The sequence below is a fragment of the Lissotriton helveticus genome, chromosome 1_1, assembly GCF_964261635.1.
Source record: "Lissotriton helveticus chromosome 1_1, aLisHel1.1, whole genome shotgun sequence".
Taxonomy (NCBI): Eukaryota; Metazoa; Chordata; class Amphibia; order Caudata; family Salamandridae; genus Lissotriton; species Lissotriton helveticus.
The window spans coordinates 383,061,107-383,079,799 of NC_136057.1; positions in this window are offsets into that span (position 1 = coordinate 383,061,107).

An 18,693-nucleotide genomic window follows, 5' to 3' on the forward strand; every position below is an offset into this window, starting at 1 on the left:
ACAAAAAATAGTGCATACAGGTCAAACATGCAGTGGGATCGTGTGGGTTTGTTGTACGGGTAAGGGGTTTGGTATGCGTGCAAGGGTGAAAAAAACGCGGTTACTTACATGCCTTTCTTCATGTAAGTTTCGAATCTGAAAGGAATGGGGAGGGTACTTGTTAGGTAATGTCATGGAGATTGAACAGATGCGGAGCGTTTTTACGCGAGTCTGAAAGACCGCGTGTGTTTTTCATCAAAACTAACCTGGTACGAAGTGTAGATCCAGTTCAAAGTTTGTTGTTCTTTACGCCGTAGCGGTTCAACGTAGCGACGGCTGCCAAAGGGTCAGTCCGCGCTTTCCTTATTTTTGAACATAACGATCATGTGGGGTATCACGTGATACTAGCTAGTGAAAAAAGACTACCGCGTATAACGTTCTGGTCGGGCACTTGTATTCAGATTTGTGCCAATCGGGGTTGGCATTCCTCAGAGAAAATGTTATCGTGATGTTCATATTATCAGAAAGCAAAATAAAAATTAAAAAAATTAAAAAAATGCAAAATTTGGAAAACTGTCGAGTACATGATCATAGGGGGCACAAACTTGTGGGGTCCTAGTTCCAAGATCGACATTATGTGTATTTGTGCTAAAGGGGATGGCTGGGAGTGGTGGTGTAAGATGAGGTATGTGTGTACATGTGTCAGATATAATGGAACTTACAACAGTATACACAAGCAGCAATCTACGGAGCAAATGTTTTAAAGGTAACACGAAAATTCAATTCGTTCATTGAGGCCCAATGGTTTTTGGGTAAACAATTTATAAATCCAGTAATTCTCTCTTCTGAGTAGAAATTTTGTATTGTCTCTTCCTTCTATTTTCTGAATAATCTCAAGAATGGTGTATTTGATTTGGGAAATACACCATTCTTGAGATTATTCAGAAAATAGAAGGAAGAGACAATACAAAATTTCTACTCAGAAGAGAGAATTACTGGATTTATAAATTGTTTACCCAAAAACCATTGGGCCTCAATGAACGACATCTAGTAACCACCAGTTGAACTGCAGCTCTTTGCAGAATTCTTTTGATATTGTATACTATATAATATTCACTGCCCACTGCTAATCTCATCCCATAATGCCTTGCAGAGCCTTTGGTTGGGAATGTTTTTTTGCCAATAACTGTGTTTGGGTTTGACCTAAGAGGATGGGACCACAACTAAATCGTTCAATAAGATGTGCTTTTTTGTTTTCAATGCATCTGTTTGGTACTCTCCCTAAGTTAGCGAGGATCCCAAAATCATCACAACTTCCACTGCTTACTAGTTTTCAGTTTCACCATTGTGAAAGTACTATATGCACTTTAGTATATAAAGATAGAAATACTTATTTTATCATATCTGGTCTTGTACAGGAAGCTTTTTACAATTATTTTACAATTTTTGCACAGTACAGACAATTACACAGTGTTATCAGCTACACTACGCGTAGTTTAAAGTATACTACATGAAGCTACGTGTAGTGCTGCTACCCAAACTACACCCAGGCTTAATTATCCCCTTCCATGCTCGTGACGGAACGGTCCCAGACTTAATTATCCCCTTCCATGCTCATGACGGAACGGTTCCGTCATGAGCGTCGGTTGGCCTGTGCTCATGACGGAACCGTTCCGTCATGAGCCAGTTGGCTCATTAGAACGTTCAGCACAGCGCGAAAATTCGCACCGCGCTGAAGGGGTTATTTGGTCCTCACTTCACCTTTAGGAGTTATGACTTTGCTTCTTGTTAATAGCCCGTTTGTTGTGTAGTTGTCCTATACCCTTATGGCTTATGTGCTACCTGCATGCTTTGTCGGTGTCCACTTACTATGCTACAGCCACTCCATATTTTAATCCTGTTCATGATTATTGTTTCTTCTTCATATACCCTATTGTGTCACCCTATATGTAACTATCAGATCCGGCTATTATAGGTGCCATAATGAGCAGTATACCCTGTTGGACAATGTCTTGTTTGTGTCTTCTCTATTTCCCAGAACTTAAGAAGCTTTTGGGATCACCATTCTGACACGGTTTGTATTGGATCTCCCTGATATGCCACATTGGGATGGCTCATCCGACAAAGCAAGCCTCCACTTCTTATAGGTAATCACCAGGCTCTGTAACTGTAGGTGCCATTGTTGACAATATACCCTGTTAGGCATCGTCTTATTTGTGCTCTTTCTACTCCTCAGAATTTAATACGCATTTGGGACTAATCACTCAGATACAGGTTCTTATGGATCTTTTTTAAGAAGTTACATTGGGTTGTCTCCTCCTACAGAGCAAGCTAATAATTTTATCTAGAACGTATTTAGAGCTTTATACCGTTGGTCCTTTTCCTCTTTTTCTTCATTTTTTTATGATCTTTATCTTTTATTTCATTTCATTTTTTGATCCTTTCTTTTGGGTGATTCTAGATCCGTGTCACTATGTACTTGACTTTTCACTGATGGGAGAGCTTTTCAACTCTTATACACTTCATCTGTGAATATCTCTTGGGTTAACTATAATTAAAAAAGCTCCGATATTTGTGATCCTTTTGATGTTTATATGATGTTTTGTTGTTCCCACAGACCATTTGAAAAGGTATATTGATACATAGCCCCTTGCATTACATATCCGGTAACAGCGCATTGTTTACAGATGGCTTGCGGCCACTGAATCAATTGATTTTTATGTGCCCTGATGAAGGAATTGTTTGTGTATATTCCACTTCCGAAACGCGCGTCAGCGCTTTCTCTTCTGGTTGATTTGTGCATTTAATTTATTGAGCAAACACTGCATTGTAATTTAGTTTGTGTATGTATTTGGTTGTTATTATTGACCAGCAATAATCTACCTTTGAAACTAGTGCACAGAATAATCCGCCACTAATCTTCTTCCAATTTAGTACATTCACCAAAAGGCTAATAAAAATCATGAATTCAACTTACACTTAATCCTGCCACTGCTTCATTAAATTTTCCATGGACACCTACTACCTGACACAAGGCCTCTTATATACAAATTCTCTGTATAAAATACAAAGGTATCAAAATCAATAAACCACAATGACATTTCAACACACACTATTGCTAGCAATAATATCAACAACTCTGTGCAAGCAGAATACCATACCACAACATGGACGCAATCTTCAATAACACAACACACATCGCGAAATACACCACTCAAGATCCTATTAATACTCACTACGTAGATCTTCTGAACTGCTCTACTAAAGGACTGCCATCAGGCTTCAACACTACAGAAACCCTTTGCCGTAGGACACCACGAACCAAGATACTGCAATTGATGGTCTAATTAACTGATCAGCCTCACTAATTAATTGCGAGATCTGTATTAATTATCTTAATTAGCAACTAATTCATTGCACTCCAATTCTCCACCAACATTTTATGGGAGTCAGGTCCTAGTATCATTTATTTCGCTAATAATAATAATAACCAAAATGGTAGATAAATTAATATATTAATTTATTGAGATTTCCAAATAAATCCCTACAGAAGGCAAACACGTTAGTTATAAGGGAATGAACATAAACCCAGAATCATAATAAAAGCAAGTTCCATCTGCCTTTAAGAAAGGAAACAAACACAAACAGATGTGCTGCATCTAACCCTCTCTAAGCAGTAAGCAGAATGACTCTAAAGTCTAAAACAGAGGTTTGCTGCATTTAAGCTCCAACCGTCACTGCCAAGTTTAAAAGTAAAATGCATACATCGCTGTCTGTTTCCCAAATAGCACATCATTTTTAATGTTTTAGACACAGACAGCATACATTTTCATAACATAACATTATGTAAATGTACAGAACTGAAAGATACTTGCACAGCACTACTCATATTATTATTTTAAAATAACACATACTTGCATTGACATAGTTTGGTATTAATACAAAACACGAGAGAAAGTCAATGAACTGCTTTAATACATAAATAACATCGACATGTTCATGGAAGCTCAGCTCAGTGGCATTGCAATGTAGCAGAACAGAATATCCTTTCAGGGGGAAACGAGTGAAATATTATGGGGCCGATTCTGATCTGGGTCAGAAAGCACTCCGACCGAGCCAGACTCCTGCAGTCCGACCGAGCGAGTACGATGTGGCTGTATGCTGTCGGACTCGGTTCGGTTGGACTCCCTTAGAAGTCAATGGGAGCCGGTCGTACGACGCGTACATGGGCTCCCATTGACTGAATGGGTACGTCGCGGAAACGTGAGCCCCTACAGTGGGTACGCGTCGGTGCCATCCGCACCGTACATGCCTGTGTTGGGGAGACCAATGGGTCTCTCCCTGTGTCTGAGTCGTAAGGCTGCGGGTAACAGGGGGTCCGATGTGGACCTCTGAAGTACAACTCTGGGAGCTATTGCGAGCCGGACGCTCTGACTCGATCCGGGTGTCTGAATTGAGCATCGTACTAGCTCGGTCGTGAAACGTCGCCATTGCCTGCCACGGTTTGCTTGTGACGGAGTCGTACGACCCGGTTTGGACCCGGAAACGATTTGGACGGAGATTTTGCGCTTATTCGCATTGAACTTTGGCGTCCGGACCCGTGTACGACTCGGACGGAAATTCAGCCTCCGAATCAGATCCGCTAATGCCGAACTTGATTCGGTGCCCTACTGACCGAGATCGGAATCAGCCCCTATGTTGTGAAAGCAAGTAGAGGCTATGGTTTGAAGCCGAGTTAAATGATGTTTTGAAAACATCAATGAAAACCTGAATGTGCAGGATTCTTCCATACAAATAATCAAGCACTTTTTCAAATACCTGATGCAGCCTAGATATGCTAAGTAAAGTCAACATAAACTGGGCACCATATTTTTAATATGAAATCATGCTGCCATACAGTTCAGTGACTAAATATCGAGGGACATAATATAGAATGCCCAAAATATCGACTTCAAAATATCGAAAAACAGAATATAGAATCCCTATCTACAAACAGGCAAGTACTAAAATATCGAATCCAAAATATAGAATGCTAAAATATAGTAAACTAAAATATCAGATTTTTTAAATGTATTAAAAATAATATAAAAGTAATTAAATATTAAAAACAATTAAATAAAACATACTAAAATAATGTAAAAAAGTTTAAAATGTAAAAATAATAAAAAAAGTAGAGATGTTGTTGGATAGTGAGAGTGTAAAAATTACTATTCCCACTCCAGTGAGTGAAACAGTAGGGAAAGCGTTGGATAGCGTAGGGATAATATTTACTATTCCCACTCCAGTGAGTGCAACAGTACGGAAAACGTTGGAGAGCGTAGGGGTAAAAATTACTATTCCCACTTCAAAGAGTGCAACAGTAGGGAAAGCATTGGATAGCGGAAGGGTAAAAATGACTATTCCCACTCCAGTGAGTGCAACAGTAAGGAAAGCGTTGTATAGAGTAGGGGTAAAAATTACTATTCCCACTCCAGTGAGTTCAACAGTAGGGAAAGCGTTGGATAGTGTAGGGGTAAAAATTACTATTCCCCCTCCAGTGAGTACAACAGTAGGGAAAATGCTGGATAGCGTAGGGGTAAAAATTACTATTCCCACTCCAAAGAGTGCAACAGTAGGGAAAGCGTTGGATAGCGGGAGGGTAAAAATTACTATTCCCACTCCAGTGAGTGCAACAGTAGGGAAAGAGTTGGAAAGCGTAGGGGTAAAAATTACTATTCCCACTCCAGTGAGTGCAACAGCAGGGAAAGCGTTGGTTAGCGTAGGGATAAAAATTACTATTCCCACTGCAGTGAGTACAGCAGTAGGGAAAACGTTGGATAGCGTAGGGGTAAAAATTACTATTCCCACTCCAAAGAGTGAAACAGTAGGGAAAGCGTTGGATAGCGGGAAGGTAAAAATTACTATTTCCATTCCAGAGAGTGCAACAGTAGGGAAAGCGTTGGATAGCGGGAGGGTGAAAATTACTTTTCCCACTCCAGTGAGTGCAACAGTAGGGAAACTGTTGGATAGCGGGAGGGTAGAATTTACTATTCCCACTCCAGTGAGTGCAACAGTAGGGAAACCATTGGATAGCGGGAGGGTAAAAATTACTATTCCCACTCCAGTTAGTGCAACAGTAGGGAAAACATTGGATAGCATAGGGGTAAAAATTACTATTTCCACTCCTGACAGTGCAACAGTAGGGAAAGTAATGATTTAATATTAAAAGAAGATTAAATTAATGATCAATACCAATACAAAATAAACTTAAAATTACTACCAATTTATACAAATGAATTACCCCAAAAAAAATTCAATACCAACTAACAATTAATTATCAATTAATTATCAATACATATAAATACAAATAATTATTTACTTTATTACAATTAAATTACTTCCCACCCGATTCCCCTATAAACCTACAACCCGATCCAAATAATAAATAATACAATTAGCATAATTATCAATTCATCAAATAATAAAAATTAATTACCAATTAATAAAAATTATTTCTAATTACTAAAAATAAATTACTAATCAATAATTATCATATAATTAATTATCAATAAATATAAATAATAAATATTAACTTTATTATAATTAAAGTACTTTCCACCCTACTCCCCTATAAACCCACAACCGCTCCAAATAAATAATACAATTAAAATAATTATCAATTAATCAATTAATAACAAATAATACAAATTAATACAAATTAATAATGATCAATCAATTAATTATCAATACATATAAATAAAAATTAACATTTCATTTACTATAATTAAATTACTTCCCACCCTATTCCCCTCTAAACACACAACCCGCTACGGAATTAAATTACGCAAAAATTCAATTACATAACATTCATTACTTTAAAAAAATGAAACATACATTACAAAATTAATACATAATTTTAACACATATACTACCATACATAACACCCCAAAAAAATCGATATTATGGAAATCGATATTTTAAATTTGATAATATGGAAATCGATATTTCCTACCCCAAATTCGATATTCTGACCTATCTATATTTTGGTCATTCGATATTCAGTTTTATTTATATTTTGGAATCGATATTCTGTCCTGTCTATATTTTAGATTATATATTTTGGTCGTTCACCTTGCCATGCGCATGTAGATACCCCTTCACCCTGTGCTCATACAGGCACAACCCATAACTTATGTTGACCGCATCGCTGCTAGAGCGATTCCCCTGCTGTGCTGGACAGCAATAAAACGGGTGTGGTCATGATGAGCTCAGCTCGTCATGAGCACAGGAGCACTGTACTGCATGATGAGCTGAGCTCGTCATGAGCATGGATGGGGTTAACACAGCCACACCTCACACTCACTCAGTCATGCTGCCACACCATCTACCCTACAGCCACCCTGTACTCATGCAGCCCTACCAGACGCTCCTCTACAGTACTCTTCACCAGTGGCTGCTCCTCTGCTATGGCAGAGGAACATCACCCCACTGCTTTCACACAGTGCGAGAAGCAAAAACATAAAATGGTAACTTTTAGTTATTACCATTTTATCAGTCCTTTGCGGGATTCTGCTCTGCTAACGGAGCAGGGCAAGGAGGAGTAGTTTTCCCACTCCTAAGTGCACAATGACTGTTGGGTTGGCCCTCTTGGGCCGCCCAAACCAGTCATGTGCACTTTCCTCTTCTCCATTCAGCCTGCATGCAGAACATTCCATTCACAGCCAGCCTTTGGCTGAGCGCTGTGTCACGGCACTCAGACCCAACACAATGCTGCATTGCAGCATTGTGATTGACTTAGGGGAGGGAGCCTAGCTTCCTGCTACCTGATCCTGCCTGAGTCAGAGGCAGGAGAGCAGGAGCAGAGAAGACGCAGGGCCTGGCCTTGAGGTACGATTTTTTAAAAAAGTTTTATTATAATCCCTCCAGCATAACCCCTAGCGACCTCCCCCGCAAACTCCCCCGAGACCGCCACCCACTCACGAGCCATGCCGACCGCAACCGCTCTCCACTGACCGTGCACTCAAGCAGAACCACTCTTTATCCTGCACTCACGCAGCTCTGTCTCTGACCCATCACTCACGCAAACTGCTGCTTAATGTGCACCACACTTTCCCTGCCCTCAGACACTTCTCTCTCTGCACTCCCTGACAAATTCATCTTATCCTGCACACAGATAATCCACTGGACTAACACAGCTCTGCTGTAGCAGGAGAACATAGCGCACCACACTCTCCCTGCCCTCAGACACTTCTCTCTCTGCACTCCCTGACAAATTCATCTTATCCTGCACACAGATAATCCACTGGACTAACACAGCTCTGCTGTAGCAGGAGAACATAGCAGCCCAGTGGGGGACAACAGGGCAAACTTAGGGAGCAGCATAAAGAGAATCGCAAGTGGGGCAGACAAGATAGAATTGGGACGGTGGACTCAAACACAGAACAAACATTGCTCACCCTACACATACACACCAGACAGAGTGCTCTTTAAACTCTCACAGCAGGCAATGCTCATCCTACACTCGCACCCTACAATAACACAGCATTCACCACATTCTCATGTGGGCACTTGCCACACTCACAAAAGCACATTATACACCTTGCTCCTACAGAAGGACCCCCCACATTAACAGAGGCACATCCCACAGCACAGAATTATGCCACTTACCATGGGAGGACAGGAGGAAAAGAATTAGGCAACAACCAGGCCCTTCCAGAACAGGAAAGAGGAGAAGTCAAATGAGAGTATATATAAAAAGATGGAACAGCAGCATTACAAGACAAATTGGGGAGTTTGGGTGGATTGTTAGCTGGGCCAGAGGGTTGCAGTGTGGGACCCACAATGCCGGAGGCAGGAGTCCACGATTAGAGACCCTGTCGAGCTCTCCCAGAATAGGAGACTAGAGTGGCTAGGTGAGAGATGATATCACAAGATGGAAGGTAAGGATTGCTAAACCCAACAGAAGGCGTTCTTTTGTGAGGGGGAGGGGTGTCAGACCTGTAAATCAAGTGGGAGGAAAGAGAGCAGGAAAGCAGAATTATAGAATCTGCTTGGTGCTCCTAGAACAGAACAGCAGAGCAGGCTGGTGGAATAAAAATATAGAGACATGAGCGCAGCACTGTGAGACCCTTGTGGGGTTGGGTGGGTGTGTTAGCGGGGAAGGATGGCTGCAACGTGGGATCTGAAAGCTGGGCACAGGGCGAAATTACAAGATACAGTGGCAGTAGAGACACAGGGTAGGAGAACACAAATATGTGACCAACAGAGCCTTCCAAGAGCAATAAAGTGGAGTGGTCCAGCTAGGGAAGACATAGAGATTGGAAGGGAGCATTGAAGGACCCATGAGAGGTTTTCTGGGGGCGTTAGAATGGCAGTAGTGTTATATTGTGGGACCTGCAGTGGGGGAAGGGCAGGAGGGAAACATTACAAGATCAGTAGCCTCTCCCGGAGCAGGAGAATGGAACGGTCCTCGGTGTAAGACAAAATAAATTCACTATTCACTTTCCTGAGTGTAGATTTACACCTATGTGTGGATTAACTTGTCTCTACCCTCTCAGTCCAGGAGGTGGAGGCATCCAAGGTGGAATTTACAGGGTAAAGTTACTACTTTTTCACATGTAGGTGGAGATCTCTGCCTCTGGAGAGATATCTTCCTACCCAGTCTAGTATGATGCTAGACTTACTCCAAGGCTGGGCTGGAGTACACGTAGTACCATCTTGTGATCTTTCAGGCTGTATTAACTTTAGAACTACAATTTGTGAATAGCAATACTGGCTATTCACATCTAAATTAAACAGAAAAGTGTACCTCCATAATTAACACAATTAATTATTAATTAGACACATATTATTAATTATAAAACATATTTAAAAATTTAAAACTTAATGTACAAACCAAACGTTACAGCTTTTGAACCTAAACCCCCAAACAAAATAAAAACTAAACAATTAACAAAAATATTTATCAATTAATAAATGAATATTAATGATCAAGTAATGATTCATTAATTTAAACTAAATTAATTTCCACCCTCTACCCCAATACACGCCAAACACACACCTAAAAATATTTACACAATTTCCATACCTAATTTTACATTCATAAATTAATATCAATTAACAGCAAATCAATAATTAATTTTTAAAAAAAATACTTCCCACCAATTACCACTATAAACCCCACAACTTACACATCAAAATTATTACACAATTGGCATATTTAAAATTCAATTAATTAATTAGCAATTATTAACAAATAAATAATTAATCATAAATAAATTGCCTCCCACCATATCCCCCTATAAATGCCACCGCCAAGTTCGTAAAACATGACACAATTAACATAATTAATTAACAATTAAATAATTAACAATAATTAACAAACAAAATATAAATAATTATTAATTTATTCACAAAAATAGCACTATAAAATAGAATCAATTAAATATTATATTAAAAATTTAAATAAATGTATTAAAATTAAATTACCTCCCACCTTACTCCCCTATCAACCCACAACTTGCTCCTAAAAAATAGCACAATTAAAATAATAACCAATTAACTAATAATACTTAATAATAATTAACAACCAATTAATAAATAATTAATAATACATTCATTCCCAGAATTAACAATATAAAATATAAAATAATTCAATATTAATTCATAAAAAATAATAATAAATTAATTATAATTTATTTATTTACCATCCTACTCCCATATCAACCCACAACCCGCTCCTAAACAAATGACACAATGAACATAATTGCCAAATAATTAATAATAATTATCAACCAATTAATAAATAATGAATAATAAATTAATTCCCACAATTAACAATATAACATATCAAAATAAATAAATATTAATTAATAAAAAATATTATTCCTTATAATTAAATTACTTCCCACCCTATTCCTCTATAAACCGACAACCAGCTCCCAAACAAAATTACAAATTAACATATTTACCAATTAACTAATCAATAAAAGTAACCAGCCAATTATAAATTAATTATAAATTAATCACCACAATTACCACTATAAAATCAAAAATAAATAAATTCTAATAAATAAAAATTAATATTCAATTTATTATAATTAAATTACTTTCTACCCGATTCCCCTATAATCCCACAACCCGCTATGGAACTAAAACGCAAAATTTACTTAAAATAAAATTAATAACTTCCTAAAATTTAACACATATGTTAAAAAACAAATGCAATACTTGAACAAAAAAAAGAGCACATACACTTAAAATACATAACACTAACTAAAAAAACAATATTTTTTACAACTATATTTTTGCAAACGATATTAATCACGTCAATATTTTAGAAAACGATATTTCTTACCTTAAACTGCATATTCTTGACCACGGTATTCTTGCTGTTTATATTTATGTATCTTGATATTTTGCATCCAATATTAATGCAAGTCGACATTTCCAACTCGATATTCTGACTCTTTACCACGTGTGCTAAATCTGTGGTTTGCGCTGAATAGTGCATGCATGTGTTCATCGGTGTGTTTATTTGTTGTATAGCTCTTCAATCCCTGGCGGCCCAGCACCCACGATAATATCCTGCATAGCTAAAATGTATATGGTCCCAATGGCGGGACCTTTTGACTATGCCAATGCTTGTTTTCTGATACCGGCCGGGGACCAACTCCGACAATGTGAGGTGGGTGGGACAAAGCCACATTAATGTGGGAGGAGAGGTGGGAAAAAAGCAGAAAGATAGCTGAGGGAAGGAACCAGCAAAATGGATGGGGTGGTTGGGAAAGAGGCAAAGGGGAGAGAGAGGGGAAGAAGTAATGGATGGAAAAAAGTAAAGTATCTGATGCACAACAAGCAGCAGATAGACAGCAGACTCAAATAAAAGTAAATCAATCAGTAATTGGTTGCTGCACCAAACTGTTAAATAGGGAGCGACATCTGCAAGCGCTGGCCAATTAGGAGGCAGCAAATAAGAATGCCAATGAAGCAAGCAAATGGGAAGCAACGGGCGAGTTCCAAGCCCACTATTTAAAGAATACCCCTCACTGAAACAGGAAATGCTCTGTCAGCAGGTGTGACGGAAGAAGCAGAATGGGGAGTGGTGGGGGACACAATAGGAGAGCCATGAGGTGGAAGAAAGCAATGTTGAGAATAAGGGGGATAAGCGACATAAACAGAGAAGTAACTGCAAACACAACAATGATGGACAGAATGTGGATCAATGTCACACATTCACCCCAGTCCAAAGATCTGGGCCCAAATCCATCGTTTTTCTACTCCACACCACCCTGGGTTAGACAATGGCGATATGCAAATCAGCTCTGACCCTGTGCCCCATGGGAACAGTCCAGTCCGAACTACAAAAGCCATGTCCTTCCCAGAACGGAAACAAGCATCCGAGGACCGGCACGGTTTCGAGGTAACACCTCTCTTCAGCCCGGCTAGCTTGATTCCAGTGGTGTGGAGTAACTGGGACTCACGTCTGAGCATCCCCAGTACACTTAGAGCGGTAACTGCAAACACAACAATGATGGACAGAATGTGGATCAATGTCACACATTCACCCCAGTCCAAAGATCTGGGCCCAAATCCATCGTTTTTCCACTCCACACCACCCTGGGTTAGACAATGGCGATATGCAAATCAGCTCTGACCCTGTGCCCCATGGGAACAGTCCAGTCCGAACTACAAAAGCCATGTCCTTCCCAGAACGGAAACAAGCATCCGAGGACCGGCCCGGTTTCGAGGTAACACCTCTCTTCAGCCCGGCTAGCTTGATTCCAGTGGTGTGGAGTAACTGGGACTCACGTCTGAGCCTCCCCAGTACACTTAGAGCGGTAACTGCAAACACAACAATGATGGACAGAATGGGATCAATGTCACACATTCACCCCAGTCCAAAGATCTGGGCCCAAATCCATCGTTTTTCCACTCCACACCACCCTGGGTTAGACAATGGCGATATGCAAATCAGCTCTGACCCTGTGCCCCATGGGAACAGTCCAGTCCGAACTACAAAAGCCATGTCCTTCCCAGAACGGAAACAAGCATCCGAGGACCGGCCCGGTTTCGAGGTAACACCTCTCTTCAGCCTGGCTAGCTTGATTCCAGTGGTGTGGAGTAACTGGGATTCACGTCAGAGCATCCCCAGTACACTTAGAGCGGTAACTGCAAACACAACAATGATGGACAGAATGTGGATCAATGTCACACATTCACCCCAGTCCAAAGATCTGGGCCCAAATCCATCGTTTTTCCACTCCACACCACCCTGGGTTAGACAATGGTGATATGCAAATCAGATCTGACCCTGTGCCCCATGGGAACAGTCCAGTCCGAACTACAAAAGCCATGTCCTTCCCAGAACGGAAACAAGCATCCGAGGACCGGCCCGGTTTCGAGGTAACACCTCTATTCAGCCCGGCTAGCTTGATTCCAGTGGTGTGGAGTAACTGGGACTCACGTCTGAGCATCCCCAGTACACTTAGAGCGGTAACTGCAAACACAACAATGATGGACAGAATGTGGATCAATGTCACACATTCACCCCAGTCCAAAGATCTGGGCCCAAATCCATCGTTTTTCCACTCCACACCACCCTGGGTTAGACAATGGCGATATGCAAATCAGCTCTGACCCTGTGCCCCATGGGAACAGTCCAGTCCGAACTACAAAAGCCATGTCCTTCCCAGAACGGAAACAAGCATCCGAGGACCGGCCCGGTTTCGAGGTAACACCTCTCTTCAGCCCGGCTAGCTTGATTCCAGTGGTGTGGAGTAACTGGGACTCTCGTCTGAGCATCCCCAGTACACTTAGAGCGGTAACTGCAAACACAACAATGATGGACAGAATGTGGATCAATGTCACACAATCACCCCAGTCCAAAGATCTGGATCCAAATCCATAGTTTTTCCACTCCACACCACCCTGGGTTAGACAATGGCGATATGCAAATCAGCTCTGACCCTGTGCCCCATGGGAACAGTCCAGTCCGAACTACAAAAGCCATGTCCTTCCCAGAACGGAAACAAGCATCCGAGGACCGGCACGGTTTCGAGGTAACACCTCTCTTCAGCCCGGCTAGCTTGATTCCAGTGGTGTGGAGTAACTGGGACTCACGTCTGAGCATCCCCAGTACACTTAGAGCGGTAACTGCAAACACAACAATGATGGACAGAATGTGGATCAATGTCACACATTCACCCCAGTCCAAAGATCTGGGCCCAAATCCATTGTTTTTCCACTCCACACCACCCTGGGTTAGACAATGGCGATATGCAAATCAGCTCTGACCCTGTGCCCCATGGGAACAGTCCAGTCCGAACTACAAAAGCCATGTCCTTCCCAGAACGGAAACAAGCATCCGAGGACCGGCCCGGTTTCGAGGTAACACCTCTCTTCAGCCCGGCTAGCTTGATTCCAGTGGTGTGGAGTAACTGGGACTCACGTCTGAGCATCCCCAGTACACTTAGAGCGGTAACTGCAAACACAACAATGATGGACAGAATGTGGATCAATGTCACACATTCACCCCAGTCCAAAGATCTGGGCCCAAATCCATCGTTTTTCCACTCCACACCACCCTGGGTTAGACAATGGCGATATGCAAATCAGCTCTGACCCTGTGCCCCATGGGAACAGTCCAGTCCGATCTTTGGACTGGGGTGAATGTGTGACATTGATCCACATTCTGTCCATCACTGTTGTGTTTACAGTTACTGCTCTAAGTGTACTGGGGACGCTCAGACGTGAGTCCCAGGCACTCCACACCACTGGAGTCAAGCTAGCCGGGCTGATGAGAGGTGTTACCTCGAAACCGGGCCGGTCCTCGGATGCTTGATTCCGTTCTGGGAAGGACATGGCTTTTGTAGTTCGGACTGGACTGTTCCCATGGGGCACAGGGTCAGGGCTGATTTGCATATCGCCATTGTCTAACCCAGGGTGGTGTGGAGTGGAAAAACGATGGATTTGGGCCCAGATCTTTGGACTGGGGTGAATGTGTGACATTGATCCACATTCTGTCCATCACTGTTGTGTTTGCAGTTACCGCTATAAACAGAGAAGTAGCACACAATGAGAGAGCCAGAAAACACATTCGCTCCTATGATGAGATTAAAGTTAAAGAAAAAAGTAGTCCAATAAATGCTAGCAATGTCAGCAGTGGAAGGATACAATCCAACCAATCAGTACATTGTGAGACCTAAATATTGAGACCTAAATATTGCTCGGGCGGACAAACACATAAATAAGGAGGAAAGCCGGTAAAACAGGAAAACACAACTGAGATAGACAACAAATCCATCTACTCATGAGCAAAGGACTGACACAACCCCAGCTCAAGTATGTCTGATGTATAGGAAACAATAGGTATACTTATAGAAAGGTAACTTGTTAGTAGCCAAGGCCTCAAAAGTTGAAAGGCAGAATTATCCAGTTGCAATGCAGGGTCCCTTCCTTTTTTGTTAAAATGTGGCTGCTTAGGGGCTGTTTAAGCTGGCCTGGTTAAAATAAATTGTGTATACACAGCTGTTAATTACAAATGTAAAGCACCCTGTTAGACCTGGCTTTTTTTGGCGTGATTACCCCTGACTTTCTGCCTCTACCTCCTCTATTTTAGATGCTTTGGGCACTTTGCCACTGCTGGTCAGTGTCAAAGTGCAATTGTTCCCTGTGTAAAGTGTAATTGTAATTGGTTGTCCATGATTGGCATGTTTGCCTTACTAGTAAAGTACCTAGTAAAGTGCATTATGTGTGTGAGGCCTGGTAATGCAAATGCTACTAGTGGGCCTGCTACACTAATTGTGCCACCCACACAGGTAGCCTTACAGAGAGAACTCAGGCCTGCCACTGCAGTGCCTGCGCGCAGTTTGTTAAACTGCGATGTTGTCCTGACAAGTGCACCCACTTGCCAGACCTTACCCTTTCTTTTCTATGCACATCAGACACCCCTATGGTAGGTCCAAGGTACCCCCTGGGCAGGGTGAAGTGTATGTGAAAGGTAGGACATGTACTAAGGTGTGTACCATGTCCTGACAGTGAAATATGCTCCATTTCTTTTTTCACTGTTGAAAGGCCATCTTGCCCATAGTGCAGAATGGGGAGGCTGTGTAATATGTTTTCCAGCCTATCTTCCCATAAGCTTAAGATGGAGAGGTGAAATTTAGTATGCCTGAACTCACAATTCAATAACACATCTTTTTGTGAAGGTGGTTTTTGTATTGTGTGTTTAGAAACCACTCTTTTAGAAGTGCCTGGGTGTTTGTGCTCTAACATTTCTGTGTGTCTCTGCCTGGTTTTGGATTGACTGTCTGGATCTGAAAGTGATAGGATCTGGGGAATGTCTTGACCCAGGGGAGGAGGTGAGAGAGCAACAGGCTGACCTGCATCTGGAGGGTAGGGGGGAGGAGTAGCCCCTGGAGGTGAAAAGGCCTGGGCTGCTGCCTTAAAACAATGGCTAAATAAATATTAGGAGCGATTAAGGATCCAGACCCCACTATCAAAGGAAGGAGGTGTCACTGGCAGGGAGACACACAGACTGATTTGGACAGGGGTCATGGCCCCCCTGAACACACATACTTCAATGACATTTAGGGGTATAACTATGAGAGCTGAAAACCCCTGAACATTGGAATGGAACTGATCAAGACTGAACAGGATTGAAACTACTTTGTGGTCAAGAGGAACCTCTGCTAAGGAAGAAACAGCTGAAGAAGCTGAAGAAAAGGACTGGCCCTTGCTGTGTGTTCTGGGGCAGGCCTGCAGTTTGCTGATTAAACCAAGGAGAGGCTAAAGGACTTTGCTGTGTACTGTGTCCCCCCTGCTTGAAAGGACTTTGCTGTGTGCTGTATCCTAAAGTAACTTGTCCCCAAAGGCCAGAGGAGAGCTGGCTCCCTGTTGTGGAAATTCAGGAACATAAAAGTTTCCAAGGTCACTCAGCGACGCTGTGTGTATGTGCTTTGTGCAGCCCGAGACCTTTATGAGGACTGTCCTGTGATTGTATGCACCCGGAGTCCAAGTGAGTCTCAGCGATGCTGTGTGTGTGTGTGTGTGCTTCATGCAGCCTGAGACCTTCGTGAGGATTGCCCTGTGATCGTGCGCACCCGAAGTCCAAGTGAGTTTCAGCAACATTGTGTGCGTGTGCTTTGTGCAGCCTGAGACCTTAATGAGGATTACCCTGTGACCATGTGCACCCGTAGCTCAAGTGAGTCTTAGAGACACTGTGTGCATGTGCTGTTTTGCAGGCTGAGACCTTCGTGAGAAATTGCCTTGTGACTGTGTGTCCCGGAGCAGTCGTATTTTCTGAGTTGATCAACAGCATGACCAGAAGTACTGGGATCGTCATTGCCATTGCCCTGGACCGGCATCCCCAGAGGAGCTGTGAGGATTCACCGACGCCAGCCCGAGCCTGCCTTTGCCAAGGAGAGACCCCGAACCATCACGTCAGGGGTCCGTGTTCCACTGTCCAACATCAATGAAGTTGTATTAGAGGTGCAAGCCATGAGGAGAGGAGAGGATAGTGAGATCGTACCCCCAGGTAACGCTCAGCGACCGTGTGTGTGTCGTGCCTGGGGCGGGGTGTGGGCTACGAGAGAAACGCTCTCGGCCTTTCCCATCTTTGCAGCGCGAGCCTCCGCTCAAGTTCGTATCGCAGCCCATACTTGCCGAGGAGTGGCAGCACCAGGGCCAGAGTGTGGAGCTGCACTTTGTTTTACACCATACCCGTGTTTGGGGAATATTTTGGCAGTAGCAGACCGCGAGACGGTAAGAGTGGCATAGAGACTGTCCAGAGCACTGTGATCAGTGCCAGAGTACATTATTTGTGGCATTATCAACTGCTTGATTGTTGCATTATGCATTGCATTATTTTTGCTTAATGAACTGCCTGATTATTGCATTATTTTTGCATTATGAACTGCCTGATTGTTGCATTACGCATTGCATTATTTTTGCATTATGAACTGCCTGATTGTTGCATTACGTATTGCATTATTTTTGCATTACGATCTGCCTGATTGTTGCATTACGTATTGCATCATTTTTGCATTACGAACTGCCTGATTGTTGCATTACGCATTGCATTATTTTTGCATGACGAACTGCTTGATTGTTGCATTACGAATTGCATTTTTTGGGGCATTACGAACTGCCTGATTGTTGCATAATGAACTGCATTATTTTGACATCACGAAGTGCCTGATTCTTGCATTACGAACTGCATAGCATTTCATTAGGACTGCATTGGATCATTGAGAATTGCTCATTAATACTGCAAGAACCTACAAGGGCTTGCTGGCCTAATAACCGGCAAAGTGAAATATTACAAATACGCATATGTTGGATTTTTATTGTGTGGTCTCATTGTATATCTTTTCTTTTACAAACATATAATTGTTTTTTTAATGAAACTCGTGTGGAGTCCATTTATGGTGTCATCATTGGGTCGCTGAGAGCGTGGTTGCAAATACTTTACACATTTGCCTTGGAGATAAACCTGGCTGCTCGTGCCAAGCTACTGAGGGGCTGAGCAGATACTATCTCAGAAGATGTCCTTTCTTTCCCTGACATAGAAGCAAGGGTCCCTATTTGGACTACGGTACCTACCTTAGCCAACTAGAAACCCCCTGTTCTAACACACCCCAACTCAAACTCAATTTTCACTAGATAGGGGTGTGTTTTTGTACCCTGTTAACTCTATGGGGCAAACAAATAGGCAAAAACATGAACAAACGCATT